This window comes from Myodes glareolus, chromosome 15 (assembly GCF_982192425.1).
Source record: "Myodes glareolus chromosome 15, mMyoGla1.1, whole genome shotgun sequence".
Taxonomy (NCBI): domain Eukaryota; kingdom Metazoa; phylum Chordata; class Mammalia; order Rodentia; family Cricetidae; genus Myodes; species Myodes glareolus.
This window is the reverse complement of record NC_142040.1, coordinates 26,126,685-26,134,400: the sequence shown is the minus strand read 5'-3', so window position 1 is coordinate 26,134,400 and position 7,716 is coordinate 26,126,685. Positions and strand designations below refer to the sequence as shown.

Sequence of the window (7,716 nt, the reverse complement as noted above, 5' to 3'; positions counted from 1 at the left end):
ATCAAGGACAGTCGCCACCGTGTTCTCACCAAAAGGATGTGTGGTAAGTGGTTGTGCTCCCCTCCGAGTTCCCTACAGGAAGGGCCAGAAACAATGGCTGAGACTAGAAACCAAAAGGCAGCCTTTCCACTCACAGGGTGATTAGCTCTGGTGTCGTCACAGACGCTACAAGCTGACTAACCCAGGCCTTCTTCTCTGCCCCAGTATCACTGATGTCTTTGTTCCTCAGGAGAACTGAGAATTGTCTTACTATTAAATCATTTGAGAATAACTGGTGGCTTAATTCTTTATTCCCCAATGTATTTGTCTCCTAAAAAGCAAGGATATTCTTTTGAAGAGCCAATGGCACAACATTCACGTTCAGGGAACTGAGCATTGATTCAATATTGATATTTAGTGTGTAGTTTATAATGAAACCATTCTTATTTTTTAAGCTTTAAAATTGAATTTTAGTTTTGTGTTTTGCACAAATTTTAGTTTTGCACACACACACACACACACACACACACACACACACACGCACACATGTAGAAGTCAGAGGATCGCATGAAGTAGGTAGTTCTCTCCTTCCATCACGGTCCCAGTGGGACTCTGATCACCAGCATGGAAGCAGGTGTCCTCACCCAGTGAACCTTCCCACTGGCCCTGAAATCACTCTTTCAAAACACAAGTCAGCTTGTTTTGTTTATTAGTGCTGACTTCTGCTTTGGTCGCTTTTCCATTTTGTCTCCTGTACTAGACACACAAGAGCAGAGTAGAGCGCAGTTTCTTGATTCCAGTCTTTTCTCTGATAAGGCTCTGTTTGCTGGCAGTGAGCAGGGGTGCAGCTCCTCGAAGAGCCTCTGACACCAAACACTTAAGTGATGTTTATGAGCTGCTGGCATCAGGCTTCTTGGTGGTGGCCTTTAAACGCCATAGAGTTGTGGCAGTCAGAATTACTCTTGCAGTACCTGCATCATGAAACTAGACTCAGATAGCTAAGGAATGGGGTGGAGCCAGTGATCTAAGATGCACCTTTAATTCTAGACATGCTGTTTAGCAGATTAAAGAAGCATGTGATCAAAAAAGATAAAGATACACAATAAAGACAGATTCAGAAGAAAAAACCCTCTAACTGGTTTACAGTGTGTTTAAAAAATATACATAGGCTTGGGAGAGAAAAGAAAGAGGATAGAGAAAGTTCTTTAAGAAAAAGAAATAGAACAGCTGGGCATAGTAACACACACTTTTAATCCCAGCAGTTGGGAGGCAGAAGGAGGCGGATCTCTGTGAGTTCAAGGCCAGTGTGGTCTACCGAATGAGATCCAGGACAGCCAAAGATACATGAAAAGCTCTGTCTCAAAAAGACCAAAAAATAAAAATAAAAGAAATAGAGTTTTTTTAAAGCCATATAAAGATGGAAAATATACAGAGAATCTGGATACTGTATGTTATTGTGTTGTCTTTGAATTGGTTGACTTCTGAGGAAGGAGCAACAGCTGCTAAAAGACATTTGATTATAAATGTTGCTCGATTAATCCAACCCATATATTTTGAAAATGCCTTGACTTCAAAATTTAAGTCAAAAGATATATCACTTTGGAGAAGAGCTTTTGCTTCCACGGGAAATGAGAGGCTGTGGATTCACTCTTGGTTAAGAAAATAAGGTTTGATCAAAGAAAAGACCCTGAGAAAACTCTAGTAGGAGCAGATGGCCCAGATGATCCAATGTTTTGGAGCACCTCTGTTTCAGTTTCTTCTGAGTTTTGCATCCAGAACAGCTTTAAGGCTGCTGGCTGAGATAATCCAGCCTCACAGAATACTCCAATCAGGACTTGATTATAATCCTAAATTTTCTTTGCATTCCCATAAGACTATCAGCACCCCAATCAGCAGGAAGCAGCCTAGAAAACTACACCTGCATTCCTCCAAAATGAATTATGAACATTTGTCTTTGTTTAGTGTGTTGATTACAAGTTGTTATAAACAATGATCAGGAAAAAAAACTAAACAAAGGAGATCAGATTCAGGGTCTTATTTTGAAAAGGAAAAAGGGGAATTGCTGTGGGATAATGCTTTTGTACACTGTAAAGATTTACCACTCATATTGGTTTAATAAAACACAGATTGGCCAGTAGCCAAGCAGGAAGTATAGGCAGGGCAACCAGACTAAGAGAATTCTGGGAAGAGGAAAGGCAGAGATGTAGTCATCAACCAGACGCAGAGGAAGCATAAGATAAGATAAGATAAGATAAAAATTCCTCACTGATTAAAGGTACCAACCCACATGGCTAAACATAGATAAAAAATTATAGGTTAATTTAAGTTTTAAGAGCTAGTTAATCATAAGCCTGAGCTAATAGGCCAAACAGTTTATATTTATTATAAGCCTGTGTGTTTCTTTGGGTCTGAATGGCTGAGGGACCAGGTGGGGCAGAAATTTCCATCTACAACCGTGGAGTGCAGGGAACCAAATGCAGGTCCTCCTCTAGAGCAGCCAGTGCTCCTGGTTGCTGAGCATCATTCTAACTCTGAGGGCCATTTAAAAATTTTAACTTATTTATATTTTATATATGAGAGCTCTGCATGTACACCTGCAGCCAGAAGAGGGCATCAGACCCTATTATATATGGTTGTGAGCCACCATGTGGAGGCTGGGGATTGAATTCAGGACCCCTGGAAGAGCAGTGAATGCTCTTCACTACTGAGCCATCTCTCCAGCCCTGCAAGGGCCATTTTTGTATCTCTAGCAGAAACATGTACCAGTGCCTGCTGTCTCAGAGCTTCAAGTTTCTGACAATTTTACCACTAAGAGGCCATAACTCAGGAGAGTTTTAGTTTATAGTTCTCTAAGTGCCATAAGACTGGGCATCTTTTTCAGGGTTTACAACTGTTTGACTCTGCCCTCCTGTGAACTACTTATTAATGGTCTGTCTTTGTTTACTAGGTTGTAGTATAATTTTTTTAAAGAATAGAATCCAAATCTTTCCTGATGCAAGCAAAGTCATTCTAATGTATATCTGATAACCATACAGACATCAAATGAAAATCAAATAGGGAACTACAGGACCTCCCTTCCCAAAAATTGTCTAGCAAAAAGTATTAGTAAGCTACTAATATTAACTTTTAACTTTTCTCTATAGGTCCCACTGAATCAATTGGAGTATTTTGGCAACAACCCACCGCTTTAGTGTTTTTAGAATCTTGGCCAGTCCTCGGTTTTCAATGGAACATGGTGTTAATGAAAAAAAGATTGCAGTTCGCACAGCCCCATGTGCTGTCGGCTGCATGGGGAAAGCGGTTCCCCCAGCAAGTAATGGGGCCGCCCAGCTGCCTCACATTCAGACAGAAGTCTCAAAAGGATCCTCTGTGGGGAGGGATGGGCAGTGGCGTCATCTCCAAATGTAGTTAACCCTGGGGGTGGCTGTCCCAGGTTGTGGTTCCTTGGGAGCCCGGTGCTAAATTTTGCATGGGAATTTCTCTATGAGGTCAGCAGCCATCAGAAAGACACATGTGCCAAGCAGAAAGGGAACAGAACTTTTTTTTTTTTTTTTTGCCTTGTGTTCATCTCAAGCCAGATGCCACACGTGGAGGGAGGTGAGCCTCCCCATGGGATCCCAGATACAGCTCTACCAGGGTGCAAAGTCTCTGTTAGCTATCTAGTGTTCCATGAAAATTGCTCCCCAAAGAGAGGCTGAAGGAAGTAGACTCTGTTATCTCTTGCATTTCAGGAATCCAGGGGCTGCTTGGCTGGATAGTTAGTTCATGAGGCCATGAGAGGTATCAGCCAAGATCGCGGCTGTCTGAAGGTGTGAGTGGGGCCAGAGGCCTGCTTCCAAGGTACTCACTGCTTTGACTAAGTGTGTTCCTCCATAATTTCACTTGTTGGATTCTAATCTACAATGTGATATCACCTTTGCAAGGGCTCAGGTCATGAGGGTGGAACTCCTTCACCTCTCCTATCATGTGACGACATAAAGTCATCCATCTGTGATCCAGGGAGGAAGCCCTGACCAGATACTGAAGTTTCTGACACCTTGATTGTGGTCATCCTAGACTTCAGAATTGGAATAAGGCCACCAGTCCGGGTGTGTTTGTCGTAGCAGCATGAAGATACTTCCACAGCTGGCCCGTTGATGTTGGCTGGTGGCATTAGTCTTCGTTGCATTCCAGGTAGACCTTCACTGGGATGTCTTCACACAATGTCTGATCTCCTGCCGGGGGAGAGGCTTCACAGAGAGAAAAGGGAAGCAGCATTGCTTTTTAGAATCCAGTGGAGAGGCTTCACAGAGAGAAAGGGGAAGCAGCATTGCTTTTTAGAATCCAGTCTTCCTCTATGGCCCGTTAGAGGCAGGTGGAATCCAGCTCATTTGCAGGAGAAGTTAGTCTTCTGTTTAGAAGGCAGATGTCACAAGGAATTTAAGGACAGTTTTAAGTCACCACAAACCCTGAAGCCAGCTTCCTGACCCTTGGCCTTGGAGGCAGTTCAAGGGGATCTGGCTTTTTACCATACCCGTTTACAGTGTCCTTTCTAGCCTGCACCCTGAAAAATGGTCCAGACACAAAGAGCGCTATGATTTTGTGTCACTCAACCATCCCTGCCTCCATGTACTGAAGTTGTAACAACTGATGCCACGTTAGAGGCACCGTTTTGACCTCAGAACCTAGCACATAGGCCCTACCACCTGCCAAAACATGAACGAAGACCTAATCCATTAAAGATGCGGTACATAGATCAAGGAAGTCCTTGAATGTACTAATCTTGCTTTTTGGTTTCTGTAGTTCTTTTTCTTGATAATGGAAGTGTGACACTAGTATATGGTTTTGCATAACAAGACAAAGGACTGGGCAGCACGATTTGGTCAAGTTCTCTGTGCCATCACTGGTTAGCAATAAAGTCTTTCTTTTTGGCCTTAAGAATGTCTGGGTGGTGGTCCCTGATTGGCTTGCCTCACTATAAGGGCAAGTTGGATCATATGATATGACTCTTAGGACATTCACCAACATGCATAGCAGGGTACGGAAATACACTCAGTGAATGAATGATGGACGGGATAAGTTATGTTCAAAGCTTAGTCATATTAACTTTGGTGATATTCCTTCAAAATTTAGTAGCCCTAACTTACCTCAAATACTTACTGTCTCAACACAGATATGTAAAACCTGTAAAGAAACATATTACATATCATCTTGAAAATATAATTAGTTTAGCCAGGCGGTGGTGGCACATGCCTTTAATCCCAGTGCTCGGGGAGGCAGAGGCAGGTGGATCTCTGTGAGTTCAAGGTCACCCTGGGCTACAGAGTGAGTTCCAGGACGATCAGAGATACACAGAGAAACCTTGTTTATAAAAACCAAACAAATAACCCCCCCCACAAAAAGAAAATATAATTAGTTCAATCCAGAATTGTGATGATTAAGTAAGATGCCTGGCCTGGAGTCCTGAATAAGTCAATCTGTAGGGAACAAACGGGCAAAGGTGTTGTCCCAGAGAAAGAGCTGGTGAACTACAGCTGCCAGGTCAGGTGCTTGTCATTATAAATAAAGTTTTGTTCAAAAAAAGTCCTGCTGACAGGCTTGCTCTTGTCTGTGGCAGCATTTGAGAGTTTGAGCTGTAATGACTTAGGTTTGTGGTGACAGAACAGAGCCAATGAGGCTGAATGCACGAGTCAGGATTCCTTAGAGCAGTGGTTCTCAACCTTCCTAATGCTGTGGTGACCCCCACCATAAAATTATTTCATTGCTAGTTCATAACTGTAATGTTGCTACTGCTATGAATCGTGATATAGATATGTAATATACAGAATATCTGATATGCAACCCCTGTCAAGGGTCATTTGACCCCCAAAGCCTTTGGGCTAAAGTAGTAGAGACCCACAGGTTGAGAACCACTACTCTAAAGGAGCAGAGAAGAGATTTATTAGATTGACTTACTGAATGCAGTCTGAAGATGACGACAATGACTGCCTTGTACTTGAGGACGAGAATCTGATAGTTGTTACAGTGTGCAAGGCTGTGCCTCAGCAGCCCCAGTCTGGCGCTGGAGTCCTGGAGGGTCCTGGGGAGCTGCTGCTCTTCAGGCTACATTGGAATCCTGAAGAAGTTTCTTCAGTGAAGTAATGCTGCAGTGGCAACAGGATAGATAAATTTGCCAGAGAGTGAGGGCAAGCAGGCCAAAAGCAGCTTCTTTCTTCCACGTCCTTCTATCTGAGCTGCCACCAGAGAGTACTGCCCACACTTAGTATCCATTGGATCCTGGTGGAATCACCAGTGGGCACACAATTGAAGGCACGGGCTCCCTTTTCCCCAGCATCTATCAGCAGGAAATAGTTCACAGTGAGAGGTGGGATCACAGTGAGAGGTGGGAACCCCCCCCCCCCCCAAACCTTTAGCATCACACCCTACCTAGTGAGAGATTGAATATTTCCGCCCTGGGGCAAGGCAAGGAAAGGAAGGCCTCTCTCACCCACCCAGTTCAATGTTGTGCTAAGGTCTTAAGGACCAGTAAAAAGGAAGCAAGAATGTTCACATTCGAAAGCTGTGGAGCATGGTTTCAAACATTAAATCTCAGAAATTCCATTAAAATCCTACTAAATCCAGGAAATGAATGGCACAGTTTTGTTTTGTTACTCGCATAGTCACCAGCTAAGTAGCATTGTTTTGGAAGGCTGGGGAGTGGAGTTTGGCTTAAGGAAGCGAGATTCTGTACAGTACAGGCTTTGAGGGCTGTACCCTGGCTCTGACTCCTACCCAAGCCACCATCTGCTGCTGGGCTGGCCCTCCACCCCAGAATCTGAGATGTGAGCAGACTGTGCTGTCCACTCTTACCAACATAACCACAGGCCACTCCCTAATGCCACCCCTTCCCTCCCCTTGGGTTGTATCTCATGGATTGTATCTCAACAAACCATGAGTCATAATAAATTCTTTCTTCCCTTCATTACTTCTTGACAAGCATTTGGTCACAGCAAGAAGCAAAAGAACCATGCCCCCCAAGGACTCTTGTGCTGGAGACTTTGGTCCTTAGTGTAATGGTAGTGACTGCATGGTAGGTGGTTAGGTTGTTGGCCTACAACCATTGGGTCCGATTGCTGAGTGGGTTCAGGAGTCTTTGGAACTGGATTGGTCACCGTCAGAGCAGACTGAGTTTGGTATTCACAGCTTGCTTTTCATCATCATATGACCTCTTTCTTTCTCATGTGCCCCCACCTTGTGATGTCACCTACCATAAGACCTTAATCAGAAACCAATGAAGCCTCCAGGATTAGCAGCTAAGTAAACCATTGCTTTAAGAAGTTTTAACTAAGGTGCTTTATTACAGTAGCAAAAAAGGGGGTGGGGGTGGGGTAAAAGAGTGAACCTGGAGATAAAGCTGATATAAATCAAGTATCTGTTGTCTGCCTGTTGGTACATATGATTGCAAAATGAAGTAAAAATATTGTTTGCAGTAGTAAAGATTGACATGTTAACATATATAGTCTTTTTATCAATTAAGAAAAATATTTTATTTTTAACCACGTGTCTCTATGTGTGTCCGTGCGTGAGCATGTGCGTGTGAGCACAGGTGCCCACAGAGGCCAGAGGCATCGTATGTTCCTGGAGCTGGCATTCCAAGCAGTTGTGAACCACCTGACAAGGGTGCTAGGAACCACATTTGGGTCTTTTGCAAGAGCAGTACATGCTTTTAACTGCTGAGCCATCTCTTCAGCCCTCCCCTCATAAAAATTAATTTTTAAT

The 7,716-nt window shown here is 43.5% G+C and overlaps 1 long non-coding RNA gene across 3 annotated transcripts in view; it reads left to right on the top strand.

Annotated features, from left to right (window-relative positions):
• LOC146891634 (uncharacterized) overlaps window positions 1-4,899 on the top strand; it is a 7,946-nt gene extending 3,047 nt beyond the window's left edge. For all 3 annotated transcript variants that reach the window (XR_015734973.1, XR_014997205.2, XR_014997204.2), the window contains exons 3-4: window positions 1-43; window positions 3,123-4,899. The exon at window positions 1-43 is cut by the window's left edge. This is a non-coding gene — a long non-coding RNA (uncharacterized LOC146891634). The remainder of the gene's footprint in view (window positions 44-3,122) is intronic.
• Window positions 4,900-7,716: the final 2,817 nt, after the last annotated feature.